General features: G+C 37.5%; 1 protein-coding gene across 1 annotated transcript in view; it reads right to left on the minus strand.

Annotated features, from left to right (window-relative positions):
* plxna1b (plexin A1b) overlaps window positions 1-7093 on the minus strand; it is a 142251-nt gene extending 135158 nt beyond the window's left edge. Inside the window, exon 1 of the mRNA XM_051112164.1 lies at window positions 6937-7093. The gene's annotated coding sequence lies outside the window, so the exon portion shown is untranslated. The remainder of the gene's footprint in view (window positions 1-6936) is intronic.
* Window positions 7094-17297: the final 10204 nt, after the last annotated feature.

A 17297-nucleotide genomic window follows, 5' to 3' on the forward strand; every position in this document is an offset into this window, starting at 1 on the left:
ACAGAGTTCGCTGCAGTGCAATATGTGGGCTCACATTATTTACAAGCCGAGCTTAAGATGCTGAATTATTTAAACGTCTGCGTGGTTAAAACTGCAGGAGGAGAGCGGCGCACAATACTGAGGGAAGAGAAATGTGTGTTTGAGCGAATGCACGCGTGTGTGTGCGCAACACGCGGAGAATGCAATGCCGCAGCGCCGTGTGAAATCGCAGGGGAGAACAGAGCAGCGATTGTGATTCTGACGGTGCTTCTAGCGCAGCGGTTTTCAACTGGTTCTGCTTCAGGACCCTGATTTTACACCGCACATCAAAAGCATCTTTAACATTCATGTTGTTTTCTGATGATTTTGACCTGGAGGGGATTGTCTTTTCCCAAAAAATGCATTGCATTGGAATAAAACCTTCTGACTACACACAAGAACAACTTCCCAAACCAATTTGGATCATTTTTGTACAAACAATTACTTGTAAATCTCTCATTATGCTATATTATTGCCAAATACTAGACTGAATCATTTGTTAGCTTGTTTTCTTTCAATTAGCACAGGTTTTGTATTCCTTTCTGGAACTCACTAATCGTAGACCTCATTGATCTAAGCTACTGCACCACAGTTTTTCAGAGAACATTGCCAAAATAACCAAAAATAATGACTTTTACTCAAAAACTGTGGTGCATAAGTTGTGCTCATTGAAAGAAAATGAGTTGAAAAAAGGAAAAAAGAAAAAATTTAAATACATGAAAAACATGAAATAGGAATGTTTCATGCCATCCATTATTAAAGAAATACTTTTATTTAGCAAGGATGCAATAAATTGATCAAACATCTCAGACATTTATAATGTTACTAAAAGCTTTTAAAATAAATGCTGCTCTTTTGAAGTTTCTATTCATCAAAGAATCCTGAAAAATACAATGTATCATAGTTTTGACAAAAATATTAGGCAGCACAACTGTTTTCAACATTGATAATAATCAGAAATGTTACTTGACCAGCAAATCATATTAGAATGATTTCTGAAGGACTGGAGTAATGATGCTGAAAATTCAGCTTTGATCACAGGAATAAATTACATTTTACAATATATTCACATAGAAAACAGCTATTTTAAATTGTAGAAATATTTCAGATTTTGCTGTATTTTTGATCTAATAGATGCACCCTTGGGAAGCAGAAGAGACAAAAATCTTACGGTTTCAAAACTTTTGGCCGGTAGTGTTTATTAGGCAAAAATGTAAAAAATTCAATACCAACCAAAAAAAAATATATAGTCTACACTCTTAAAAATAAAGGTGCCAAAAGGTGGTTTTCACAGCGATGCCATTAAAAAACAACAAAAAAAAAACTAAACTAAATTATCTAAAAATAATGCTTTTCACTCAAAAACGGTGGTGCATGAGCTCCAGGTCCAAAAAGAATTACAAAACCTGTGCTAATTGAAAGAAAATGAGTTGACAAAGAGATTAAATCCAAGATTTGCTGAAATACACACAAAATAGGCTGAATACGAATTGTTTCATGCTATCCACAACTACAACTCAAACTGATTGAAATTCAGCTCACAATTCACAATTGCAGTCAAAAAATATGCTATTGAAAAATCTGCACTTAAAAGCACTGCACTGTAAAAACAATCAAAAAATACTGAGTAAAAAAGAAAAAACTCCCAGGCCAGACCTCCTGATTGCTGCTTTAGCCACTGACTGCATTTAAAGGAAAAACAAATCTCAGATTGGGGCTGGACCACGTCCATTTACCAGAAACACATCCAAACACTGACACACACACATACGCAAGCACAGGAGAAGAGCAATGAGAGGCGCAGAAGAAAACAACCAGAGGAAAGGGGAGAAAAAGCAGAGCGAGTGGGAGTGATGAGAGAAGTCAAGTTGACAAAGAGAGAGAAAACATGTAGCATCAGCCGTATGGATGCATGACCGTTTCCTACGTGAGTCGCATATTATTTGCAGGACCCAAAAATGACTCACACAGCAGTAAACTCCAGTATACAATACTCTGACTTTGGATCCAAACAACACAGAACGCATTAGTACGTCACAAGCTCGTGTCATTTGTGCTGTTCAAACACACTTGAGAGCATAAGACAACGTGCTTCACACAAAGCCATAAAGTCTAGCCATGAGCACCGTATAACAAAAGTCCTTTCATGTTTTAAAGCTGAAGTGTGTGAAATTCTCAGTACTTCAATTCCAGCTTAATATACAAAGGCAATTTATAGTATACCATTTGATTGGATTTTACTGAAAAAGCATAAACACTGTGGCGCCATTCTATGTTTAAGACGCCCATTCAGTCTGACGCAGCAATGCTGACTCAAGCAATGGAGTGAGTTTTGGGTGAGACTATCTGTTTAAAACAGTCATTATTTTGCGATTCCATTTAGAAGTCACTTCAGCTTTAAGTCTGCAACAAAAACCCCAAATTGCATCCAGCTCATTGCATGTGCCAGGGATCGCAGATGCTGCAGATGTGCACACTATCAACAAGCAAAATAGCAGCAATCAGCCAATGAAACCGCAAAAAAAAGCATGAGAGGAGGTTGAAGCAGTGGGAAGCAGGAGCTGAAATACAAACAAACAAATTAACAAGCCAAAGTGGCAGCGATCTGCTTCCCACGTCTCGCCAACCACTGTCTCTCAACTGTAATTTTTCTTTTTCTGTGCAAAACCAACTGCATTTCCAAGTTGACCGCTGAAATAGTTAAGAATCAACTCTTGACTAGCAAGAGATTGTGCAAGAACGGAATTACAGTCTGAGAGGAGGATGATCTCGGCACTGACGCACCTACTCCACGATTAGCTGTGCAAACTGTGCACCGTAAGTCCACAACATTACAAACACAAAACTCCAAGTCTTTAAAAGTGCAAAGGGCAGCAAGCTTCTGTATTAAGCAACGGATGTGTTCACATCTACATGCATTCAAGTATAATGGAAAACGGTTTGCTTGCAGGGTGTAACCGCAGCAATTGTTGGCCATTCCTGAGAAACAACTCATCCTAAATAACAGATGTCAGACAGGAGAGAGAGTAAGAGAGAGAACGGAGGCCCTTTGAAGAAGTTAAAAGTGTAGCGGATGAAAATAAAACTGGAAAAAGCTGGATATTAATAATGTATAACTGCCAACTCAGAGTGTTCACATGCCATCCACAGAAAAACCACATCCCATTGAAAGCTAGTTGCGGAGTTTTACTGAAGGTGATAAAATTTTCAAACTAAAGAAACTTTGAACTGCTTGCTTTTCTTGTTCTGAATCAGATTTTGCTTTGACTTGAGCACTGTGACATTCTTGATTCAAAGCACATTAAAAAGGAAAGCAATGGCCACATAGCAACAGAATTCAAAAGGTATGAGCAATTAACAATAACAGACCCAATGATAGACTGCAAAGGTCAAAATGACTGTTTGTTATGACTGAATTTGTGGAACATTTGTCTGCATTCTGAAGCATGATCTCCAGTATGGTGCGTTGACCGATATGGGTTCATAACTAGAGAATGAGGCAGCCAATGTCAAATTAAAAGCACTATGTATTTGATGCATGTCACAATTACAATTGATTGCAATTGGAAAATAAACATGCATGCAGGAATTCGCTCGAAATTCACTAAAATATCTGAAAAACAAAATTGGCCATTATCCATTAACAAGTCTAGTGGGTAAAGCCAAGTGGGTAAAGCTATCAGCCAATGCTGATGGATCTCAAAATGGGCAAAAATCATCCAATTTATCGGTCTATCGCTAGCGAACGTCATTTCATGGGAGGTCAAACTGTGCAGTGAATGCCTGAAGCTTGGACGGAGTTAGCAGGGTCTGTGTGTGAAGAAGACCTCTCGCTGTTTGCTCTTTAACAAACCGAGGCGTTTTAAATGCTTTTTAATATCACCACTGGCCTTAGGACACTTGTGAGAGAGACAGAGTGAGAGAATGGGATGTGAATGATGAAAAATTTGAATTGTCAAAAGTCTTGTATTTCCACTTTCCTGAGTTGGTTTTACCATGTTAACAGCTAAAGCACAAAATGCTACTTATATAAACAAAGCTAGAAAAACAAACACTAAAATATAAGAAAAAACTACATGCAAAGTTCATAATGGTGTCCAGCCTGGTAATTTAGCGGTTAAGGTTTACTTTGATTTGCTTGAGAGCCTTGATATGTCTCGGGAGTCACATTCTCAGATCAGAGACAATATTTTCATAACTCACTAACTTATAATAGAGCACGAGAGACCAACAGATCACTAGGAACCCTAGAGACTTCTTTCAGTCAAGTTTTAAGTCTTGAAACCCTCGCGTTATGGATTGGCAAAGTGGCGTTTACCCGGAGTGAGAGACAGAGAGAGAATAGCAGCGGACACAGAGAGAGATTATAAATAGAAGTCAAACAGAGGGTGAGCTATGGGCCACAGAATGCCACAATTATGAGCTCTCATGCTGCAGCCTGGGATGTTGACAACACAAGACAAGCACAAAATATACAAAGAGGACACTCTTGTTGTGGAACACCAGCCGCTAACAAACAAGTACCAAAAATACCATGGCACTGCAATGGGTTTTTGGATAAGCAGCTTTGTATTATCCATGCACATACCATCCCTGCTAAAAAAAAACAATACACATCTTCACAAAAATTGTAATGGTTTTACTGGTCATAATGGGACTTGCATTGGTTTTAATGGAAACTGTAATGGACCCTGTTGGTCTCTACTGGTAATTGGTCACCTTCTATTGGTGACCAAAAAATCCTAATGGAATATGTCCCAAAACATTTTAATGGTTTTAATGGTTAAAAGTTAATGGTTTGTAATGGTATTGGTAGTGAAAACTGCAACTGTAATATGTAATAGCAGCAATTTTGCCAAGAAGATCTTATCGCCCTCCCCCACACGATTATTAATCTCTAGTTTGGCCAAATTCATTTCAAATCTCCACTCATAATAATCTATAACAAAAACAATAGCCTAATTCTCTCCCTTTGTGCCCAATTTACTGCAGTGCTTGTATCCTTCCCTGCGTAATTATTTCCCCTGCTCACGCAGTTTATTTCCAATCATTTTTGTCTTGCTGAGATAAATTATTTTGGTAAAGGAGCTAATCTTGGTCATTAGTTTTGCTGCGGGTCTGAGTAAAACCAGTCGCACCAGTGAGGAGGGGAAGCCTGCGCGCATGCGCACATCTGTCGCTCTACAGCAGCACGCGGGCCAGTTCGCATTCCAAACTCCACACATCACAAATGCTCCCGGCGCGAATCTGTATAACGGATTTTTCACGGTAAAAACGCTCTTCGTAGGGTCACACGTCTTTATTCTGAGGTAAAGTTTGCTCGACACTACACCAGGTTAAGATACCAGCTAATTTTATACGAATTACTTACAAACTTGATAACACGTTTCAGAAGTCTATATTAAACATCTGACAAATCAAAATTATTAGACACACGTACAACAATAGTGAGGTAACAAAGTCAGCTCAACCGTAATCTAACGGCTAAGTGCTTTGGTTACACAAATATTTACTATATACATCCAAACGAGGGAGATGGCTTTAACTGACTGACCCACGGGGCCTTAAGTCGTTTTTTGTCACTGGCAAACCGCGAGATGATTCCCGTTAGGGTTGTGTTGGGAGTCTAAACAAACGATTCCCTCACGCCTGAGGAAACACATTCCCAATTTCCATCTGAATGTCCGTCACGCTCCTAACCGTCACGTCGTGATAACAATAGGAAAGACAGGGACCATGAATAGTCGTCTGAGATGTCGAGACCAATCGTTTTAGTAGGGTCTATTTCTTAAACCCCTTAGAACCATCAGTAACCAATCCCACCAGTCCAGGATCATTAAACAGCCTGTGCGAGCTCAATGGTCATGTAGGGCCAGATGATGCGGTCACGTCTGTCAACTTATTAGAATCCTAGCAAATGGTTTATACGGGATAACATACAGGCAGATCCAGTGAAAATGAATAGTAGCCTATGTAGGCGCTTATACACACCCACGGACAGGCAGAACCTTCAGATGCACCGCAACAACAGCTTCCATAACCAGTTCTGCTGTTAACGCCCTTTTAACACAACACGCCGTGACTAATAATTTATAAATCAATTAGCGCCTATCGATTTTTACCAAAAGCAACATGTGGTCCTCTGAGACGAGGGTGCCCCTGGATGGTAGTTTAAAAATAGCCCCTTTAACAACATATGGTCTTGAGGCAATTTTCAAATCGGGGTGTTCATACACAGCATTCCTCAAACGTCCACGTCTTTATTTACGTGCGAATTGCTCAAAACGCCTATGGAATGTCAGTTTCTTATCGTTCTCAGTAAGTTTGACCTAACCCGACCAGAACAATCCCTCACCGTGCCGCTTGCTGTTGTTCTTCCCAGGGATCTAAATGCTTTGACACAACGACCCGAGTTTGTTGAACTCTACAACGTGTTTGGAAAGTATACAAACCGGGTCGAATAAACGAAAGCGATACGTTTGATACTTTGACGCTGCCATTCAACCGAGCGTTCGAGGAAATGTAATCGCAAATAAATTCCCAGCCTTTCATTCCAGGTTACGCTCTTGTACAAAAAAAAAACACATTTCCAACTACTAGGTCCAGCAAACTAGATATCGGAGTGTTTACAAAGTCTCTGAACGTGATCAATCCCCAAAATCCAGTTTTCGAAAACAACCGGGTACTTAAAGTTTTGTACAGAATAGTCTGTGGTATTTGGATAGTGTGGAAGCCGAATGCTGGTTTCCACACTTTTAACACCACAGCAGCGCTTAAATTACACACTACACGAGTCTCGACTCAACACGGCGCTGGGCTACAAGATCCTGCCGTACAAAACTACTGCCTTGAAGAATCCATTCACATTTCTAAGCATTTTAACGTAGACAGTTCAGGTAGTTCCTTTATAGCACTTACACGTTCGAGTGATCCTTGGATGGCATGTCCTAGACATAGTTAAATTCCCAAACTCGCCGAAATATCCCGTTCCGTGGCGCGAGTGGAATGCGGCTCGGTGTTCAGAACGCGAGCAGCCTCGATCTGAGCAGTGCGAGGACTGACTGCACTGGAAACGATCAATCACGCGCGAGGTGTGCGCCCCGACGCTGCTCCAGAGCGCCACCTCGCGGCGTGTAAAAACAGGACAGTAAACTTTTTTTCTGAAGTTTAAGTACAGTATATTGGCCAAATGTGAACCTGGACCACAAAACCAATCATATAAGTTTTTTTTTTTTTTTTTATTGAGATTTATACATCATATGAAAGCTGAATAAATAAGCTTTCCATTGATGCATGGTTTATAAAAAATATTTGGCTGAGATACAACTATTGGAAAATCTGTAATCTGAGGGTGCAAAAAAATAAAGATATTGAGAAAATCGCCTTTAAAGTTGTCCAAATTAAGTTCTTAGCAATGCATATTACTAATCCAAAATTAAGTTTTGATATATTTACAATATGACACATATGATTACATATCTTCATGGAACATGATGTTTACTGCCATAAAAGGAAAACTGATCATTTTGACCACTTTTTGTCTATTGCTACAAATATACTGATGCTACTTAAAGGAGAAGTTCACTTCCAAAGCTAAAATATACAGATCATTTACTCGCCCACTTGTCATCCAAGATGATCATGTCTTTCTTTCTTCAGTCGTAAAGAAATTATATTTCTTAAAGAAAGCATTCCAGAATTTTTCTCCATACAGTGGATTTCTATGGTACCCGCAAGGTTAAACTTCCAAAACGCAGCTTCAAAGGGCTCTAAACAATCCCAGCTGAGGAAGAAGGGTCATATCTATTGAAACGATCAGCTATTTTCCAAAAAATGTACAACATTTGTACAAAACGCCCGTTTTGTCTGTTCTCTGTGACGCGCATGCAAACTCTGTGTAATCGGGGTCAATACAGTTAGGGTATGTCGAATACACAAAGTTTGCATGCGTGTCGCAGAGAATAGACAAGACGTGCATTTGAGGTTAAAAGGTATATAAATAGTAAATTTTTTTTAGAAAATAACCAATTGTTTTGCTAGATAAGACCCTTCTTCCTCAGCTGGCATCGTTTAGAGCCCTGTGAAGCATTGAAACTGTTTTTTGGAAGATCAAATTCGTGGACACCATAGAAGTCTACTGTATGGAGAAAAATTCTGGAATGTTTTCCGCAAGAAACATCATTTCTTTACAACTGAAGAAAAAAAGACAAGGACATCTCGGATGACAAGTGGGTGAGTAAATTATCTGTACATTTTTGTTCTGGAAGTGGACTTCTCATTTAAGAATGGTTTTGTTGTCCAGGGTCACAAATCAGTTTGGATTTTGGAGGAATTTATTGTAGAGAATTAATCTCAACATTAAACACAACAGTGAAATAATATAGCACAGCAGTTGTTCAGTTACTGTAAGTTACATTTCTCAAAAAAATCAGAACCTTATGAGTTTTTTTGTTTTTAAATAAAGATACACAAATCATTACAGGCCAGCAATCAGTGGCATGAAACCACAGGAAACTCACTTGTGCTGAAAGCATTAACATAAAACATCTCGGAAATTAGTCCTGTAGCAATAATGTGATGGAGTTAAGTACAGACTGGTGTGTTGGTGTGAGCATGTGATTACTTGAATACAGAACAAAAGCTCTCTCAGGCCACAGAGTCGATTGATCCACTGGTGGCGACATCACTTACACTCAAGCACGCCGACTCCACACACTCACAAACCTCTGAATGCAAGCAGGCATGTAAATATAAATATTTGTCAATATAAATAATTTACACAGAACAAACAAAACGTTATACTACAAAAGGCTGGAGCTGCAACAAAGCCAGATCTCGATAGAGACTCTGATATTGCATTTCATATGATTAATGTCTTTCTTTCATGTCTTTTCTTGCCAAACCACATCAAAGTGTTTGCACTGGCCAGGAAAAGGAAATCGCTTGATGACATATCTTAGTATGCAGGTCAGATCTGGACAGCAGCTGGCTCTCGGTTAATTGTGCTCATATTGGATAATCACTTAATAAAACAACATTAATATACTGTGTGAATGTATTTATTCAGGTCACTTGATAAATGACGACGAGTGCAGCTCAACCAAACCAGTAAGTTGTTTTGTAATATAATTTAGCTCAGCACATGCACTCACTGACTGGTCATCACCCAATAAAGTGCTCACCCTCTGTTCTTCCGAATCCTGTTAGTGGCACAGCCACATGGCAAGGATTGGCAACCCTGCTGGGATGAGATTAGACAAGCTATTAAAACACACACACACACACACACACACCAAACCATGTTAGTACAACCATCCACCACATTCCACTACTTAAAGACTGCAGCCATAAGAAGATTAACAACTCTGTTTTTGCACAGGTGTCATACAGACATCCACACACCACCGGAGGCACAAGCATCATTTAGCTGCAATGGCCGATTTTGTCCCCACCACTCTATGAAATAGCTCAAGGCAAGGATAAATCTAATTCAGAGGAAGCATCTTCAGTTCTTCTAGTGTTTGTTAGAGAGAGTGGCCATCCAGCACTGGAATTACTTTTAATGTTTTGCTGAGTGGTCGTTGCAGACAGCAATAGCAGTGTGTTTTCTCACACAGCTCTAAGATTTACACTGCTATATAGGCTTACATTACTTTATATATCTGTTTTATCTGCTCAAAGTACAAAATGCAAAATCAAAATATACATACACTCAAATATATAGAGCGATTTTGGTTAATTAAAATGTAAAAAGTTACAATACCCTGGATTGCAACCTGAAACCACTCATATTCAAAGCAACAAAAACATTCCCACTTGACCAACCAGTCATACTAGACTTTTAACTGCTGATCTATGTTTATATCCACTGATCTACACTCTTAAAAGTAAAGGTTATTTATGTAAGGGATAAAGCACAGCTAGCTGACTTGGAACTACCTGTGCATTAAGGAAGGAATAATTCACGACGGGCCATTGAAGTCTTCGAAAATAATGTATGTTTACTGTGTTTATTTGTTTGGCCAGTGTCGTTGTGGGTTTTGGTTACTTTGCTGTTTTAGGCTGTAAGGACCTTTGAAATGACTGAAGTCATGTAGCGAAGTGGTATAGATATGGACACTGTAAAAAACAAAAACACAATTTGAGTCAACTTAAAATAATTTGTTACCCTGCTGCCTTAAAATTTTAAGTTCAGTCATCTCAAAAAAGTTTAGTCAACTTGAAATGTTAAGTTGTACTAAGTGACAAATTATATTTAAGTTGGCTAAACAAAAAATGGGCTTGTTACCCAGCTGCCTTAAAATTTTAAGTTGAATGAACTCAAATACCTAAGTTGTCACTTAGTACAACTTAACATTTCAAGTTGACTAAACTTTTTTGAGATGACTGAACTTAAAATTTTAAGGCAGCCGGGTAACAAATTATTTTCAGTTGACTCAACAAATTGTTTTTTACAGTGTACTGCGGTAAAAAAAGCTGCCTGGAATTACGTTCGCCGTGCGTTTCCCTGAAAAATTATGCACACCTTAGAATATTTGTCAGCCAATCAGATACAAGCATTCAATGGCCCTCTAGTATAAACGGTTTTAATGCATACCTGCCAGCCAATCATAATCAAGTATTCAGACAGTCTATGGTATAATGCAGGGGTGCTCAATCCTGCTCCTAGAGATCTACCTTCAGGTGTGTTCAATCAGGGTTGGAGCTGAACTCTGCAGGAAGGTAGATCTCCAGGAGCAGGATTGAGCACCCCTGGTATAATGGCATCTATGGTTCCATGAAGAACCTTTAGAACTGTTGAAGAACTTTTCTCTGAATGGTTATTTGGAAGCCAAAAACGGTTCTTCTATGGCATCACTGCAAAAAAAACATTTTAAAACCTTTATTTTTAGAGTGTACAAAATCTAGGGACTGACAAATGTTTGGAAAGAAGTAATTAAGTTAAATTAGACACTTTGTTTACTATTTGAATCAGTTGACATGAATGATTGTACCCCTAAAATTGCTGTTTAAATGATTTTTGGATATTTCTAAGCCAAATCTTAATTACATTTCAGCTTGCAAATGACTAATCTACTGAACTGATCTGTTTGTTGTTGAAACAGTACAAGTTCATATGAAATTATGTGTGCACAACCTAATTAATCAGAATGTCTGTGCACCAAACTTTCTCCACCATTTTTTAAAACAAAGTGACGCTCTTTTCACCTGTTTTGCACACACCTGTTTCTTGTGATTTCACCTGTTAAACACTTTGCATACTGTATGTTTCTTATGCACTGTGAAGTCATGTATGGAGACACTGCAATATGAAGCCTTCTTTTCTTGTTTGAGGGTGGTTGCGCTTGCATTCTTGGTTTCAGATTACATTCGGCCTCTTGTCTCACTGGAATTTGAATTGACTATTTTGGCTTTGACCTTGGACACTTAAATGTTTACGATCTTTGCATTATGGCTGGAGTTGAGCTTGTTAAAGAGTCCAAGGCACTTGTTTGACCGTGTAATTGTCTTATACCTCATAAAAGAACTTATAAAGTTTGCCACATCCATACACGCACAGTTCTTGCTGAATGCTGGCTGAGACATATAAACCTCAGTCACTGAATGTAAATCTATGGATGGATTCCTTTGAGACTATATAATCACATCTAATTCCATCAGCTCAGCTGAGAAGACAACATCCTCCACTCAAGTTACAGAGCTTTTTGTTCGCAGCTACAGCTGCTCATATTAAGTTCATCATGAGTCTATTTTTGGAGTCATAGTGTGAGGTTTTGTTTCAAACTCTTCTATTCTTGAGTAACATCTGAATCTGAGTCTTATATGTTTTGAATCTACATCTGGGAAGAAGAATGATTTTTGCTAAACCTTTTCCTTGAAACAGCTGCTTTTCTGTATTTGCTGCTCTTCAGCTCACATGCCACAATTTTTTTTCAAGCAGATGATGGGTTTTCCCATTGAGCTTTGGTTTTTCCTGACCACTGTATCGCTGTGTAAGGCCACAGTTCTTGTTACTTCCATAAACCCACAGTGGAACAATTATAGCATTTGAGAAACATCATGAATTCATCTTAATTGAATGAATCAGTCCTCATTATTAAATTAACTTAATTTAATCCCTCTTTTAGTACACCAGACCATGACAGCAGAACAGAAGACGACTGATGCTTTGAAACAAATGAACATTTCTGAGCTTTTCTCCTCAGATGCCGTCTCATTTTCACTGATTAAAAGATCTTTCTCAGATTTCAAGGCCAATTAAAACCAGCTATGTGGAAGTCATGTGAAAGGAAAATACGTGTTCAGTGGCTCTGCTATTCAAACCACAGCTGATGATTCACTTAGATATTTTTCTCTAGTCTGGTGCTTATAATTTTACGTGCAATCAAATCCTGTTCAGAATAGTCCATTGACAATTGATGGCAATGAAAATCTCATATTGAAAGCTGAAAAAAAATGTACGTGTTGTTAAAGGAGATCTGAAAGCAGGAACAGCTGATCACAAACATGACAATAATCATTCCTTAACCTTTCACAAGTCTTATAAAATGCATACTTGCATAATTGGATGGTGAAACTGTACCAAGCAAAGTGGAAGTTTGGGGTTTCAGTAATGGCTGCACATGTTAAAAACGTGATCTGTGAATTACACAATGTGGAAGTCAAATCCTGTCTATGTAAAGAGACTAATTTCATAAATCAGATCAGGACTTCAAATCCTACAGATGAACATTTAAAAAGAAGATAAGGATATGAAAAGCTTCAAAAAGTTTCAAAAAACCTAAGATGACCTCTATCTTCTATAAAGATGGTCTTCAATAAAGCATGACCCCGATCTCAACTTATCTGAGCGAAATATAACCCTTTACCTTTAAGCAGTATGTTTGGTAAAACCAAAAGACAGAATAGTTTTCATTTAGGACATGACCTGATGGTTGATTCTCTCAACACATTTGAACTTGCGGGTCATATTTTGGTGGATGTGTTTCAGGATCAGATCTCTGAGGAGCTGCACTCAGTAAATGTGAATGCTTAAGAGAAAACAAAGATATGTTGATGTTTGCAGTTGCTCTGGGATCAGTTCGACATGCTGAATATTGCTTAGCATCTTCAGCTCACGTGGTGATAAGTTTGCAAAGTATTTATGAGTGTCTGTGACCCTGGAAATTATTTCTGCTGCTTGTCAAGAAGGGTCCAAATGTACAGTAGCAGTTGAAAGTTTTTATTATGACTATGTTTCCTATTTTAGAATAAAACTAACATCATTAAGCTTACAAAAAATGTCTTTGCCACCCTTTTCTTGCAGCTTTGCAAAATCTTCTGCGCTGTAGCTGTTTGTTTGTGTGAACTTGATGTCTCTTCAGCACACAAATCCACAGATGCTTAGCACCAGGAGAACACGCACACAGCTGGGACTTAAAAACAACTGAGGGAACATCATGGAGCTTATCAGTCTGAAGACATTATTTGGCTTCTAATCAAATTTGTGACATATTTCTGTGATATTTTTTGATACAAGCTATTTTCCCCTTCCGTCTGTTATTGTACTGTCAACATTTTCAGATTTGATGAGCCTCATGACACATAAAACAGTGTCGTTGGTTGCTTTATATGTTGGTTGGATGTAGGGCTGCCCTCAACTGAAGATTTTTCTGGTCAACTAGTGGTCGTTCATTTTAAGGATTAGTCGACTATTATTATATATCGCACGTTTGATAAACCGTATAAATCATAATAATGAGCGTTTACATAGCCTAATAAGCACTCAAGCGCACTCAAAAAAAGCTTGCCACAGCGCACCGGCAGATATAATAATTATGAATGTTTCAAGGGAAAACAGCAAGAAGACTGCATTAGTGTTTTAATAATTTATTGATTAACTAGTGCTTTCTTTGTTTTTGGTCCAAGAGATAAAGTCTCTTTATCTTTATCTTTATCTTTATCTCTTTGACTGACTTGTCATCTCCGCAGTAGTGGATGGGTCTATGTTTCATACAAATGATGTAATCTGAGAATGCTTGTTTTCTATTGGAATTGGTTCATTTAAAAGTAGACATTTCACTCCCTATAGAGAGCCTATATTTTTCATGTCTGTAAGGCAAGTACACACAGAGTTTTGAAGTTTCGAGCTCAAGTTCACAGAGACCGAGACGGCAGAAAGAGCATCCTGTTTGCTTTCATTATTTTACAAAAGTGCAACATTTTGTTGTTATTCTAAATGCACGCAAATAAACGTAGAGTCTGTACAGATTCGAAAGATGTATTACTTTTATCTGTATGACTTTTATCTGTATTTTAAGAGCAAGACACTTCTTATGTTGCATGGGTATATTTGTAGCAATAGCCAAAAATACATCAGATGGGTCAAATTTATAGATTTTTCTTTTATGCCTAAAATCATTTGGATATTATGTAAAGATCATGTTCTATGAAGATATTTTGTAAATTTCCTACACGAAATATATCAAAACTTAATATATATATTAGTAATATGCATTGCTCAGAACTTCATTTAGACAATTTTAAAGGCGATTTTCTCAATATTTTGATTTTTTGCACCATCAGGTTCTAGATTTTCAAAATCTCAGTTAAATCTCAATTTCGAGAAATTTACACTTATGACTAGTTTTGTGGTCCAGGGTCACATATTTCAGATGAAATCTGAAATCTCCTGCCTGATGTTCTTTATTACCACATGGGCATTGAGTAGGCATTCAAGCATTTTTAATGACTAGGTTGACAGAATGAATAAGTATTTTGAACAAACTGGTTGAATGAATGATTCCACTTATGAATGAATGAGACTCACTTGTCAAGTCACCACCTAATGGAATAACTATATAACTTGCAGAAAGTAAAATAAACAGTGTCCTAGTACTGTATGAACAGTGTATAAATAGACCTATCAACTTTTAAACAAGAGGAACACTTCCCCAGCCCCTATTTAATTTGCTGCCGATGTCAAAGATTGTGAGTCCAATCAAACATTATAGTATTTGTGACTTTTGCATGATAAATGATTTTGGTACTGTGTTGGTCGCCACTTGATGTTCAATTTAAAATATAGGTCCTGAAGCAAAACAAGTCTAGAAACACTTCACTAAAGCATTCTGAAGTGTTCCCCCACCATTATTCACAAAATAAAGCTAATTTATTAAATGTAATAATTCACAATACTTGTTAAAAGTTTGAAAAGCATTATGATTTTAAAATGTTTTAATGCAGTCTCTTCTGCTCACTGAGACTGCATTTATTTGATCAAAAATACAATAAAAACTGTAAAATTGTGAAATATTATTACAATTAAGAATAACTATTTTCTATTTGAATAGATTTTACAATGTAATTTACTTCTGTGATGTAAAGCTGAATTTCCATCATCATTACTCCAGTCTTTGGTGTTACATGATTGTTTTCAACATTTATAATGATCAGAAATATTTTTTGCGCAGCAAATCTGTGTATTAGAATGATTTCTGAAAGATCTTGTGACACTGAAGACTGAAGTAAAGATGCTGAAAATTCAGCTTTGCATCACAGATACAAATTACATTTTAACATATATTCACATAGATAACAGTTATTTGATATTGTAATAATATTTCACAATTGTACAGTTTTTACTGTATTTTTGAGCACATAAATGCAGCCTTGTTGAGCAGAAGAGACTTCACTAAAAACATTTAAAAATTGTAATGCTTCCAAACTTGTGACGAAATCTGTATACGTTTCAAATACAATGCATTTCAAAGTTCTGAATGATGCACACAAGCTTTGGCTGCTCATTAACACTTATCTCCTGCTTGCCAAGACATCACAGTCAGTGACTCATGACATCACTTCAGTCTTCTCCAAACACACACTCGCTCCTCCACAAACAAACCATCAGAGCCATTCATCTCTGTCATATAACAGTGACAGAAATACAATCCAGAGAGGAGCACAGAGCAGAATCACACACATTTAACACCAATCAGTCACTGTCTGTGCGCTTTTAATGATCTTCCATACCTCACAGCCGCTCCTCAGAGGAGTATTTCAGGATGAGGTGAGTGATTTCCTCGCAGGCCGCTTATCCAGCGAGATGAGCTTTACCTGGGGTTCAGAGCTGAGAACGGCATCTGTTTACACCTGGAGGTGTGGAGCTGATCCTCCAATAACTGTCTAAAGCCTTAGAAGCATAGCTAAGATCTGGTTTCTGTGTTTAACAGTCCTGAGGCGGTTTAATCAGGACTACGAAAAAGCCAGATGAACGCAAACACACCGAGGCCTGAGGTGAAATGCTCAATTATTACTGGAATATTCAAATATGGTGTGCATGAAGGTAAACTCTCCAATGCAAACATATACTATCGCATGTTTTTGTGTGTTGTTATCTTACACCGGGCGTTCACACACACAGCTGGGAGTCTCAGGTAAACCTGTTTTCCACGCTTCTCATCTCCTCACAGCTCTTCATGCGAAATGACACTCAATCTCAAATGGTGCCCTCAGGCCACCGTACGACTGCAGGAAGTGTTTTCACCTACGTGTGCAACATCACAAGTTTCTTTTCCTCAGCTACAATTGATGTATTTCACTTTACTTACGTTTTGCTGCTTTGTCAAGAAACAGTGTACAAACTTTTCCTTTTAGAGCTTTTAAGCTGTGAACAATCAAATGTTAGCATAAATGTGACCCTGGACCACAAAGCCAGTCGTAAGTAGCATGTGTATATTTGTAGCAATAGCCAATATGTTGTATGGGTCAAAATGATCAATTTTTCTTTTATGCCAAAAATCACTGGGATATTTTGAAGATATTTTGTAAATTTCCTACCTTAAATATATCAAAACTTAATTTTTGATTAGTAATATGCATTGCTAAGAACTTCATTTTGGCAAATTTAAAGGCAATTTTTTTTTTTTTTTTTTTTTGCACCCTCAGAAAAAACAAACAAACAAAAAAAAAAGTCAGTGGTGTCAGAAAAATAAACTTTATTCAAAGGGAAAAGTTAGTTTTTCCAACCCTATTGGCAGATTTGTTTTTAGCATAAACTCATTTAATTTTGATACATTTTTTTCAGAACGCTAGAATATCTACAGATTACAGAATATCTTCTGTAATTTTTCTTCTTAAATAAATGTATCTTGATTTAAAAACATCTAGATGCATATGTATACGGGAGTGAATTCCATGAAGATATTTTGTAAATTTCCTATCGTAAATTTATCAAAGCTTAATTTTTGATTAGTAATATGCATTGCTAAGAACTTTATATGGACAACTTTAAATGCGAT

Source organism: Labeo rohita, chromosome 6, assembly GCF_022985175.1.
Source record: "Labeo rohita strain BAU-BD-2019 chromosome 6, IGBB_LRoh.1.0, whole genome shotgun sequence".
Classification (NCBI taxonomy): domain Eukaryota; kingdom Metazoa; phylum Chordata; class Actinopteri; order Cypriniformes; family Cyprinidae; genus Labeo; species Labeo rohita.